The sequence below is a fragment of the Zootoca vivipara genome, chromosome 8, assembly GCF_965207765.1.
Source record: "Zootoca vivipara chromosome 8, rZooViv2.hap1.1, whole genome shotgun sequence".
In the NCBI taxonomy this organism is placed as follows: Eukaryota; Metazoa; Chordata; class Lepidosauria; order Squamata; family Lacertidae; genus Zootoca; species Zootoca vivipara.
Window position 1 is genome coordinate 65,285,728 of NC_142591.1, and position 14,133 is coordinate 65,299,860.

Consider the following 14,133-nt stretch of genomic DNA (forward strand, 5'->3'; position numbering starts at 1 on the left):
CATTTTACAATTCTGCTGGTTATATTTCAGTATGTCTTACTGGCAGATCTCTGCCATTTGGACTTAATAACATCTCATAAATGATCCTCAAAAAAGGAAGGAAAATACATCTTTAGTTGACTGTCATTGAAATGGTTATTTAAACCTAAGCAATCACACAGTTCTTTCAAATTCTTATCATATTACCAAAATTTCATCAGAAGCATATGTTAGCAGCACAATTTAGCTAGAATTATTGAACAACTTTTCTTTCACTTTCATAACAAATTAGGCAGTGCATAGTTGATGCATCTGAAAAAAGTTATAGAATCGCAGCCGTAAGGCAAAGCACTGGGTGTCATAATCTAAACCATCTCTGGCTAAAATTCAAAGGGAAAGAAAATCAACATATTACTTCGTACACTAAATTACTTTTATTGATTATCTTCTTTATTTGCTAATCCCCAATGAGAAACCATAGGCTGCCGTTGAAGCATTAAAAGCTTAAAGGAATTCTGAATATCTAACGCAAGACTCAGTAAGATTCATAAGCAAAGGGGAAACCAGAATCTACATAGCAGCTCAGTTTACACACAATGTTAACCCAAACCGTGGGTGAATGTGTCAATGTACAGGTACTCCCAGTTTTTTTAAAAAAAAAAATCACAGCCACTTCACTCTTCTCTGCTGCTGTTCTACCACCCAGAATTAAGCCATGGCTCCATGGCTTGGCCTAGTGTCGCAAGAACACTGAGTATGTTGTTATTCCATTAAATTTCAAAACAAAGCTTATGGGTCAACCAAGAAATTCCAACACTCATCATATGACACCTTGTATACACACAAATAAATGCATTGCCTGACCAGACCAGAGACAAAATGAATACAAGTTTTGATTTAGATGCCTGAACACCACTTTACCACCTCAGCAATGGAATTTTGTAACAGATGCTAAGCTTTGAAGAGGCTTGCAGCACTCTTAACAACTCATATAATTAACCCAAAGTAGAAGCAGATAAGGAATTAACCCAAAGTAGAAGCAGATAAGGTACTATATTTATGTTGCAATGAGATGCTGATCAGTTTGAAACAAGTGGGTATACTTTTCAAGTTAAGGCATCCTATAGAACAGTGTTTCTCAACCTTTTTTGGGCCAAGGCACACTTGTTCCATGAAAAAAATCACGAGGCACACCACCATTAAAAAAGTTAAAAAATTTAACTCTGTGCCGCCCTATATTGACTATATAATTATGACTGTAAGAAACACTTGCCAATTGCTGTGTTGGTTGCAATCTCCTGTAATAAGGCTTCACAAGCCACTGGTTTCTCTGCCAGCACAATCCTTTGCTCAGCAAGTTTCAGGTTGAGCTCATCCAGCCAGCTTCTTTAAGTTTGTCTAAAACCACCCTCCCGTGGTGGTGGCTGTTGAGAGCTGCGCTCGCCCCGCGTCGTGACCCGGCCGGCTTCCTTTCCGGCGGGTCAGTGTTGGTTGTTGGCGGCCGCCAGGCACGTGACAATGCAAATCGCCCTTCTCGTCGGCGCATGTCACGGCACACCAGCCAGCGTCTCGCGGCACACTAGTGTGCCGCGGAACAGCGGTTGAGAAAAGCTGCTATAGAAAACATAACTTCCTGTCAGACTACAAGAGCATTCTCTCATACTATGTAGTTTTAAAACTACATAGTATCAAATTTATGTTTTGAGAATGTGATTATGCTTCAAGGTAGGTGCAACATTGCCCATAGAAAACCTTGTTATGTGTGTCCAGTGCAATAATTGTGGGCAATTGGTATTGCTACTGCTAAAACCCTGCTTTTAAAAGCAAAAGCCTTACAGCCAAGATTACAATACAAATAAAATAAATGCAGACTACTACAAACTAAGAGCAAATGTTGGCTGGATGGCACACAATATGAGATCTAGTTGGAGAAACTATTTGAATTGTTTTGCTTGTTTCCAACAGATAAAAATAGATATATAATAGAATTAGGTGGGCCTGGCTATCAATGCATTTATTTACCATTTAATATTTCTAAACTTTCTCCTTGGCAAAGGAAAACGAATGCTACAAAATGTAACAGCATCAGATAGAATGTGACATACTATACCAGTATTTTATTTAATGCAAGAATAACCTGCTGGGATTTTTTTAGACACTGATGCAGCACAAACTCTGCCCCAAGTACTGTACTACACGTCAGAAATAGACCATTAGGATATCAGCAGAATTCAGAAAGATGGTCAAACCACTCTTTGTGACATAGGATCTTTTTATTCAGAGTTAGGGCTAGCAACTGGAAAAACAACTCCGTGGCAGTATCTTCCTTCGTCTCGAAATTAGAAAATGGGTAGAAAAAAATTGGAAAACACTGGCTGCCAGTTTACTACCGTGCTGAGTTCAATGTGGCGTTATTGAATTAGGACCAGCTTACTTAAGGGATCACCTTACGCCAACATGCTGACTCGATCACTTAAATCTGCAGAACCCACACTTCTATAAGCGCCACACACTGTCCATCCTGCAATTTGGAACTCTTTACCTATTTACATTAGGCAGGCACCATAACTGTATTCCTTTGTAGTTCTTTATTGATCTTTCTATGAATACTTTTTGCTGATTTTATTCTTCTGTGTTATATACTGCCTTGATATGGTTTTTTTATCAAAGTGTGGATTATAAATATGCAAATAAATAAAACAGATGCCTGCTGAAAACTTTTACTGTTTTGCTGAGGGTATATCAGTCTTTAAACTCGCATCAGGTGTTTTATTGTTTTTAACAGTTTTTAAATGTTCTAAGTACGGTATGTACTTAGGGGTTATTCTTAATTGTATTTTTATCACCAAAGTACTTACTGCCCTGGGCTCCCTTAGGACGGAGGGCAGGATATGAATTAAATAAATAAATTATGTAGCCAAGCAAGACCATATGCACTATGCCTTCAATATGCAGGTTGTAGGGGCTGGATCGTGCCCAAAATTCCACTGGGCCAGGCTTTCCCAACATGGTGCCTTCCAGTTGTTTTAGACTGTAACTCTCATCAGCCCCATCTGGCATGACCAAGGGTCAGGAATTGTAATAGGTAACATCTGGAGTGCACCAGGATAGGCAAGGCTGTTCTGGGCCAAGTAATGCCTGAAAATGCTTGCTCCTTAATATAACTGGGTAGCCTGGAACAAAACTGGAGAGCAAAAATGGTCCTGAGCCAGGCGCGGTAAGTGTTTTACACATGATGGAATCAGAGCAGATCTGCTCCAGACCAAGCAAGGGAGTAGCTAACTTGGCTGATTTGGGAAAGTAGCAAGAGCAAATTACATTAGCAGAGAACTATTCTTCCCAAAGGGAAGAAAAAAACCCAACACATACTATACAAGAGATCAGTTCACCCATGACTGCTATTTTTTAAGGGACAATTCTGGTGTCATATAATACTGCAGAAGAGTAATTATTATTTTTAAAATGAATAACCCCCTGTCCAATTTCCCTTTGGCCACCAGCATACACAATTCACTTAGATACCATTTTTAAGGAGGGGAAGCATGTGCTACACAAAATCCGTGTGGCCTTTAAGACAGCATGGCATTTTCCATTTTACTAGTTTATTACCATCGTTGCAAAGAGAATTTTTCAACAACAACAAAAAATGGTACCTGGAATGGCAGCCAAGGTTTTCCAGGTTTTATTGTCCTTCCCTGCCCCTGCCTTTTCTAACATACCACCCAAAAAACAAAGCTAGGGACTCATAATGCTTAAAATTCCATACACATCTTTAAACATTTTAACCAATGCTCATAGTCAATGTAAACTTACTGACACTGTCAAAAAGGCACAAGAGCAAAACTCTGGAGGTAACATTTGTGTTGGCTCTCTCTCTTTCCCATGGGAACCTCAATAATGAAAACTAAATCACATCTGGAAGCAACCTTGGATTCATACAATGTTAAAAATAGACCATGCAAGCTAAAAATATGAACTTTTAGGTCTATTTCTCAGGACAAGAGCTGCTTGTTGCTTTAAAACACACATTCTTACTTCTTGCCTTGTAAAATGTAAATCATAGTTTAATTCTCTTTTCATTTAGAGTGCTAAACATGAAGACAATTTTAAGATTAATCTGTGTTTAAAAAAATTGCAAATTATGCACCACAAAGTCTTGCTCTACAGCTATGTCACAAACTATAACAGATGTGTTATACCTCTGTTTAAATATTTAGTCAGCAAACTAAAGGAATAAAAAGAAAAGACCAGAGTGATTTCATCCTTTGCTTAAACCAGGGTGGTCTGCTGGTAACTTTTGGTACCAGTGGTGTTGCTGGGGGAACAAAAATGAAACCAGGTGCCATCAAATTCAAATTAAAGATTTTGTGTTCTTTTAAACAATCCTAAACCAAGTTTCCATAAACTCCTTAACTGATACTACTACAAAATTTGACTATTTTATAACAAGAAAGGAATGATAAGTTATCCTTAGACCATCAAATTCTAGCTACAACAAATTTAGATTGATTGGCACCTCTTTTTAAATAAGACTCTTACGTTTAATATGCATCATATCCAACAAAACATAACTTGGAATTATGTTGTCTTTGAATAAGCACAGACATTACATGTGTACAGATTTTAAATACGGTAGATTTTTCCCCAGTCTTATATTTTAACCAACTTCCAGTCCAAATAACCTTAACATTTCGGCAAAGTCAATTATTATATTAAGTTTCGTAAAGAAAATGCAGGATGGAAGCTTTAGATATTCTTTTGACTATAGTTTTTTCTCCTTTGCAATTAAAAAAATTGACAATCGTAGGGGGTAAATAAGTGTACTGCTACATTTTAAAAGCATAGTGCTTTGAATGTGGATGTTTGCTAGTCGTCTCTGCACTTTGCTTTCCCAAATAATCAGTTACTCTGACAGAAGTTCTTAAAATGCATAATGAAAACACTGAAGAATCTCACTTTTGATCTATGTTTTCTATGATATTGACCACAGAAATCTCGGCACTCTGTTTCCTAAGAATGAAATGCCATATTGTTCAATTAAGTTCATATAACAAGAGCAGCTAGGCAATTGTGAATTAATGAAAGGTTATTAACAAAACACATATATAAAAGGTTACAGTGAGTAAATACACATAAACACTAGCTGGGAGAGCAATCTTATAAACAAGAAGATGGCACAGAGCAAGCCACGGTAAGCTGGCATAAAGTTACAATGGATCCAAACCAAATTCAGCAGGATAGAGGGAAAACAAGCCTTTAAAAATAGTGTTCTGCACTGTATTGCCAGGTGACATAATCAAGCTTAGCATTCAACCTCTTTGGTCCCCCCCATGCCACACCTCTGGAATGCCCCTTTTGCTGGCTGAGCAAGTTGTGCCAGCGTATCATTGGCTGAGCCACAGTTAAAGAGACTTAACACCAGCTGAGTCAGGAATCATCTGGCTAAGCTGGAGATCAGCTGCATTCTAAGCTGCTCGTCCTGGTGAATCTTGCCATAGGATTTCACAGTCTACCGTATCACAGAACAGTCTACTCCAGAACAATAGGCAGCAGAGTCCTCAATTGTAAGTTGAAAGAGGGGCAAACAGCTGATTCACACATGTATATATATGCGCCTGTCGTTTCTTAATGATCTTCAAAGAAGTTCCATGTTGGTCCCTTTTCATGAAAATAATAAAAGATCTTGTGCCACCTTAAAGACTAACACATTTATTAGAGCGTAAGTGTTTTGTGGACTCAAGCCCACTTTGTCAGATGAATGAAGTGAAACCTTAGCTGGCATGTATGTAAAGGAGAAACTTGTAAAGGTGCAAGTATAATGGCAGTGAGATGCAAAAACTGAAGTCAGTGATTATTACAGCTGAAACGTATGTTAAATATCACATCTTTTATGATATCAGATTCACAATACTGTAATTTATTCAGCTGATTAAAATGCCATGTTGCAATGAGCGAAGTGTGCTTGAGTCCACAAATGCTTACGCCATTATAAGTATTTTAGTCTTTAAGGTGCCACAATGGCTAAATGTTTCAGCCAGCAGGGGTGATATAGAAGCTTTATCTGTAGTGTTTTGTTTGCAATGACTATTTCACAATTGCAAGTAATAATAGGATAGGGAGGCATGATAGGGAGGGGTCTCTAATGACTACTGAAGGAAGCAGAATGAACTACATCTGTGTTCCAGAAATTAAGGAAAGCAACCCACCTTTCAATCATCTTAAAGGCGTGCCAATCACACCAGAAGAAGAAGAAACTGAAATGCAAGTTAATGGGACTCCCTATCAGTACTGCAGGATGAGCAATGGACTGTTTGCTTTCTTCCTTTTCCAGTTGGCCTCCAACCCCCAGCCCAGTCAGATTTTCTGCACCGTCAGGAGTTCCCAAGATTACAGAATTTACATTTTACCTTGAAGGCGTAAGTAAGCAGGCAAGGACATCTGCTATAGCCTTACCAATCCATGAGATCAAAAAGTTATACCTTGGAAATGACCAAGCTGAAGAGCACAATGTGGCAGAAGATCCTGGTTACAAGCAGCTGTGGCCCATTTTGACCTTCATGTTACAAAAGAGTTGTGTCTTACACTTTGATCCATAGGAAGACTTAACTCTCTCTCATTACAAGCAATCATGCTCTGTAGCAGTTTTAAATTCTTTCAGCTTGTTCAGAGTTTTATTTATAACTTTTCTCTTGGGAAAAGGAAACTAGTGCATTACCATACAATAATAATTCACAATGAGCAAGATTTGTTGAATACTTTAACCACAATGACTGTTCCATCAAATATATCTTCAACAAAGCTTAAAAGTTGTAGGTCCTGATCCAATGTGTATAGAAGACCAAAGAAGACATCTATCGACATCAATGGAGGTTGAATAAGCTCTTAACTATTGCTACAGTGCCTTTGAAATTAATATTCCCATCTCAAACAATTTCCTATTAAAACATCCTGAAAATAAATGAATAGAACCATGGAACTGCTCTTTTTCCAGATTAGCACTTGTAAGTATTTGAATTATGTAACAAAAATATACAGCATCACATGAAACTAACCAACATCATACTTCCTTTACAGTTATTTTAGTTAAGGTTTCAAGTTAACTCACTGGCGTGTAATTATGAAATTATTGTTCTGATCCTCTGCTTACTTTGAAAGTGATTAATCAAAGTCAGAGAAAGCCAACCATCAAGTCAAGTATGTTTCAAATTTCCTATTCAAGGATAAAACTAAAAAGATGAGCTAATTTTACTTTAATTAAATCCTCATTTAGATGTCTGAAATAAATGTTTTCTATTTAAGTTTCAATTAGACTCAAGCTGTAGTCCAAATTTCATATATTCTTTCCTTCTGCTACTTTATTACACATTCCCAATTAAGTTTTCCTACTTATGCACTCAACGACATCAAAGGTTTAAAATATTTTTACTTGACTTTGTAACAATACAGAAACACATTTTGGAGACCTATAATAAGGTCTTTTTTCTATTTTACTCACTACCTGTGGATGTTTGCATAAGGTCTTCTCTAAAAGGAATTCACTGGGAAACTCCTGCCCATAGTTTGTCATACCCTAGTTCAGCCAAGCATGCTCTTCCCCACTATGGACAGGAAATGGGGAGGGGAGCATACCGGTAGTAGTGAATGGAACTTCAAACAAAACAAGAGTGACAGATTCAGGAGAGAAAATGGTCACTTGTAGGTAAGTCTGATTTGCTCAGAACAATCTTCCTTGAAAATATTACAGTTTATACATAATACACTAGAGAAAGTCTACTCTAAAGCAGGCATCCCCAAACTACGGCCCTCCAGATGTTTTGGCCTACAACTCCCATGATCCCTAGCTAACAGAACCAGTGGTCGGGGAAGATGGGAATTGTAGTCCAAAACATCTGGAGGGCCGAAGTTTGGGGGTGCCTGCTCTAAAGAATGGAATTATTTCATCCTTTTTCCAATGTCATTTGTTTTGTGGTTTTTTTTAAAAAAAACCATTCTGCATGGAATCGAAAGACCATGGGTGGGGGGAAAACATAATCTCATGTTAAACAATTTCTGCAAAACTGTAGAAAAATAAATGTTGGAACATTAATATGGGAATGTTCACTATACTTACTCGACTACAAGCACAAACTGTATGTCTGTGTTGGCCCACTTGGCTGATTGTATGCCATAGATAAAAACAGTGATTTAATGTGAAGGAAAAGTTTTTGCTCTACTATTCTCCCACTTCTGCTGCTGCTGCGCTGCCAGGAAACAAGCCAGCGTGTGGCTTGCTGTGATGTTCAAACCCAGGCTTGTGATTTGTTTCTCTCCAAACAAACCATGAACAGCAAGCCAAGAGCAAACCTTGGTTTCTCCTCATAATTTGTTGGGGTTTATTTTTCAGTGCCATGGCAACTGCCTGTGTTGCACCTTCTTGTAAGCTGTCTACTTACATATATCAGGCACCTACTCTTTGGAATTTTTTTCCTTTAAAAATCAAACAGGTGTTTTTCTGTTCTTTTTGTCACCTACTGAAGGCCTTTATCTTCCATCAATCTTTCCCAGTCAGAAGTGAGATATTTAATTAATGAATAGAATAGAATAGAATAGAATGTTGAATTTTGTAACACGGTAGTAACTGTTCCTAATCAATTCAGCAACACTTACATCTCACACCAGCTCATGGGCACTGCTTAACATCAAGTCCAGGGTTGCTGCCCCTCTGGTTGGTTCCATGCCCAGCTCTTCGTGGGCACAGTCATTTAGGGTTTCCAGACATGTTACCTCTTTGTCACAGTTGGAAGATATACCCAACCAGCCTATGTGAGGGTAACTGAAGGCACTCATAACTAAGAAACTTTCTCCTTTGGGTGCCCACTTTATTTTGTTCTTCATCTCAAGAAGACCCTGGATGTTTTGGCCAGAGGGGCAATAGTGTATCACCAATACAAAATTACTTTTGGGACCTGGTATTGCCACTAACAGTGTTTCCGTGGAGGAGTATGCCCTGTTTGGGATTTCTAGCTCCTTTAGCTGTGCACTCTATAATGTAGAGTTGCACACCACTTCCAGAGTACACTCTTTTCTATATTTCCTATAGAGTTTGCATCCAGAGATAAGTGTGTCCAACTTAATTTCTCCATTCCACCAGGTTTCCATTATGCTCACTATATATCTGCACTCTAGCTCACCCATCTTGGTATGAAAGCTTCTAGTGTTAGTTTATCAACAGCCTCTAATCAAGGGAATGTGGCCTTGACAGAAGAACATTTGTCCACCCTTGTTTTAGGCAATAATGTAACAGACATGATCCAAAACCACCTTGGGGATGTTGAAGTATATTTAGTTGCCAGGTGCTGTCTTGCTTGTTGAAAAAAGGAAAGGGCAACGTTCAATAGCTAATAATGTTCAAAGTAAAATAAAAAGTTAACTTTTCAGTTTATACAGACACTGATCCCCAGCAGAATGCCCAAATCTAGACTAAGGCTATATGGCAATATAAACAGCATCAAGAGTTCTGTGGCAAAAGGCAGCTGCTTGTAAGATACATTGGAAAGAAACTGATCACAAGCAGATTAGTCCATGGTGGCAGTGACACAAGCTAAGCAGGAGGTATGGATAATCTGGGTAAGTGCCATGGAAAAATAAATATCATGATTGGACTTAAGGCAAATGGAAACATTTCAAATTGGCTTCCTACGGTATTTTGTGGAACATATGATGTCCACATGTCCATTACCAACAACTTCAGCATAGAAAACAATAAAGGCAAATGCTGGATATGTTTTCAAGATCTTACATTACTAGCCTCTCCCAAGACAAAACAGCATAAATTAGAGGGGGGGGGCAAATTTGCAATGCTAGATTGCTTATACAAAAGGTTGGCAATGTTTTCTTGGAGTGCCACCAGGGCTGAAGCCTTCTTGGAAAGCTTATGTGGGTGTATTCTAAAGGATAAAGGAAGGAAAAGGAAAGTAAGCCCAGGGTTAGGTTCCAGCTGGGCTTCAGAGGCCTCCACGGTGTTCCTCACTTTCCAAAAGATTTGCTGGGTGACACTAGGTAAAGCACAAATGCCATTCTCTAGACAATATATGTGAAGTACCTACTTCAGAGTGTTAGATATACTGAAATAATTATATTGGGAGCTATATACATAGAACCACCAAGGCTTCAAAAGAGGATTTGGAGATCATGTTTTATATTTTTATTGCAAATTTGTCTATCATATCTAATCCCCCAAACCATGAAAAGCAAGTACTCATCATGAAAAGGCATAAACTATATTGTAAGAAAAGTGAGAACTAAGCAAAATACTAAGGAAGCTGTTCTGGGGGTAGAAACATAGAACCGGCTGAAGCACAGAATGAAGAAGAGTAGGAAAGGGGTTCAATTTTAAAAGCAAAATGTGGGTACTGCAGAAAGAGTGAACTGACTGTTGAAATGTTGAACTTTTTTTGCTCTATCAGAAGTTTTGACACACTAGACATTTCCACATATAGCAGATGCTCGGGTTGCAAACGTGATCCGTGCAGGAGGCACGTTTGCAACCTGCAGCGTTTGCAACCCGCAGCGCCATTCAGCACTTCTGCGCATGCTCACAGTGTGTTTTAGTGCTTCTGCGCATGCGCAAGCACCGAAACCTGGAAGTAACCCATTCCGGTACTTCCGGGTTCGGAGCAGGACGCAACTTGAACAGACGTAGGTAACCTGAAGCGGACGCAACATGAGGTACAGTATGACTGTACTACAAGTCAGAGAACCATAAATTGGAGGGAGGCATTGGAGGCCACCCAACAGCCTGCTTGATACTAGAAATTCAGAGCTAGAGAGCATCCCCAACAGAAGGCTGTCTAACTTCAGCCTGAAGACCTCCAGTGAAGGATAGCCCAACAGTCCTTTGGTAATTGGTTACACTGTTGAAGTGATATACAGTAACTACAAAGAAGTTCTCCCAATATTCATTCATTCATTCATTCATTCATTCATTCTGCCCTTCCTCTCAAAGGAGCCCAGTGTGGAAAACACACCAATATATATTTAAGTATTCTAAAAAGAGTTTAAAACATTATCTCAATCAGTGATCCCATGTTTGCCAGGAACAGTGTATTTCAGACATCAAGTGCCTAGGGTAAACAGGAATGTTTTTTTTTTAATTTCTCTTGAAAGTAAATGAAGAGAAATTCATAGAATATAAAGCTGTCAACAGCTACTAGCTACAACGGTTATGTTCTCCCCTCCACTGTCAGAAGAAGCTGTATATGTCTAAATACCAATTTCTCAGAATAACAGAGAGAGTCCTGTGGCACTTAGGTCCTGCTTGTTGGCTTCTCATAAGCATCTGGTTGGCCAATGTGAGAGCAGAATGCTGTACTAAATGGCCCTTTGACCTGATCCAACAGGCTCTTCTTATGAAACATACCATCTTATAACTGAAGTCTTGATAGATCTAGTTTTGCCCTATAAGGCAGCAGAGAATGAGACTTTGCCCTCTTCTGTGCAAGAGGCCTTCAGATATATGAAAATAACTGTCTTCTCCAGGCTAAACAGATCCTTCAGTCTTTCCTCACAGAGTTTGTTTTCCATACTGTAGACCATCTTCATTGTCCTACTCTGACCCATTCCTATTAGTCTATAATTTTATTAAAGTGCAGGGACCAGAACTCATAACACTATCTAAAATTTATTTAATAGCACAAATTTACCCTGCCCTATTTCATTGGCTGTCATTTGTGGGAGACGGGGAAATTGCAGTCTGGTGATGTCAAGCTGTATGTTTGGTCATACTAAACCATGGTGATGATCCTGTGAGGCTCTCCAGATGCTGTTGAACTCCCAAACAGCATGGCCAATGGACAAGGATGATGTAAACCATAGTCCAGCCATATCTGGAAGGCTGCAGGTTCCCTACCCCTGTACAAGAGATGCTGGTTTTTGGTGGCAGGCCACCACATAGAGTTGTCACAATACTGGAACAGAAACATTTCTACAATGTCCCCATTATAGCAACTCTGATATATGAACAGGAACTCTGAAGCACTTCCACTAGAGATTGCAATCTACTACTTACACCAAGTAAATCTTTTCCCCTTTGAGACTTCCTGCCACAAAAAGTTGATACTTAAAAGGTTTTAAACATCTAAAAAGAACATTCACTGATGCCAACGAAGCAGGTGGCCCTTACATCTGAAATTCCTAAAACTACTAGTAACATTAGATCAAGTGTGGAAAGTAGCCCCAGGCACACTGCACATATTTTAAAATAAATTAAATAGCCTACTGCATTGGCTGATTGTCACCACCTTTCCAACCGCAGCAAGAATGGGTTGGTTTTTGACAAAGATCTGATATATATATTCCCAAATATTGAGCCCTAAAGTACTTTTATTGCCATCTTTCAACCTGAAATCCTTTCCTTACCTTCGCACTCTCACAAGATTTAGTACAACTCCTTGAGTAGCTAGTGTGTGGTTAGGGAAAGGAAGCTATGCTTATTTGCTTGGAATCTGCCATTTCCACCCCTGCCAAAACACTTGTTTAAAAAGTCATGTAATATCTCTATTAGATTGTAAATGCAATTGACAAGGAAATGGCCTACTGGCAATGCATTACCTTTGTGGCAGTGCCAACCAGCCTACAGCAAAATAGCATAAGGAATAACTTCAGCATGCATTCCCAAGTAACAAAACAGTGTTTTACATAAATACCACAGAATCTAAGCAAGATCCAGAAAAAGCAATGAAAATTTGCCCGAGCTTTCATGCTTGCCTATATCAATTGAATGTCTTAACGAAAACAAAAAAGAAAAGCATCTACATATGTCCAGGAATCTTGTGAAGTTGGATCATATAACACTGGGAAAACTATCACAACTGAAATCTGTGTATTTCTTCTCAACCACTGTAACAACTCTCTAATAAAAATTAAGAAGAACTGTAGGGTATCAAATATACAAAAGAGTATTAACTGCTTACAAGCCCTTAAAAACCAGAACACAAATTATTAACAAGAACATGTGCACCATGTAAGCCAGAATTGTTATTTTTAAAATGAATTTGCCCTTTTGATTTAATACGACTGATTACAAGGATTACAAATATGCACATTCTGTCACTAACACTAACCCTTAGTTTAAAAGCAACTATTATGCTTAGAAAATATTCTCCGATAATTTAAGCTCTTACCTTTCATTACCAAGTGCAACTACAAGCAATTATGTCAAAGTTATCCCAGATGTAATGAGGATGATATCATTAAATTTTAAGAAGCCATTGTAGTCAACACTAATCATTATGTCTCCAAGAATAAGGGCACATATTTCTTTAAGATTCAAAAAAATCATTAAAAATATGTTTCCTTTTCACCCTAAACGTAAGACCAAAATAGCTTCATTATATAAGAAAAACCAGCTGCTTCTGTAAGATAATTAATAGTTCAAGTTCCAAACTCAGTTCACCCACTGCAAAACACACACCATTACCCTTTAACAAGACACATGAGTGATGGAATCTCCTTTTTTACAGCTGATCCCTTGACAAGCCGGAATGAATAAGGATATCACCAAAAAGCCAGAAATACAGATTGCCTATGCATTTTCAGTGCCATCAAAAGTAGCAGCTGCACTGCCTTTTTCACATTCCATGCACACATAAATAATAACAACAGACAATAAATAAAGATTTACAATTAATTATATCATGCATAGTATGTCCATAGTTACAGCTTTGTTTGTTTCCTATTGGAACAAAAGAGGTGACATCACATAGATATAAGACCCATCACTTAAAAAAAAAAGCAAAGCATGTAGCCACTACAATATGAAAACATTAAACTACTCTCTATTTAGTTCTTATTCTAAACTCAATATGTTTCTGGACTCTAGCTCCCCCTATAGCACCATCCAGCATGGTCAATGGCCAGGAATAATGGGAGTTCTAATCCAACAATATCTGGAGAGAAACAGGTTCTCCACCCCTGTGCAAAAGTGATTAACACCTAAAATGCCTAAAACAGCAGAATCATGAGATAAGCAAACATCAAAATATCCTTGGTGACAGTAGCTGTCTTTTGGGGAGGAATCAAAGCAGCAGGTGTAATTAAACTTAAGATTTTAAACCATGTCATTAATAATAATAATAATAATAAAAATTTATTTATACCCCACCCTCCCCAGCCAAG

The 14,133-nt window shown here is 38.3% G+C and overlaps 1 protein-coding gene across 2 annotated transcripts in view; it reads right to left on the bottom strand.

Moving 5' to 3' along the window:
* Nucleotides 1-14,133, bottom strand: part of STK3 (serine/threonine kinase 3) — a 111,695-nt gene that overhangs the window by 78,716 nt on the left and 18,846 nt on the right. The window lies entirely within an intron of this gene.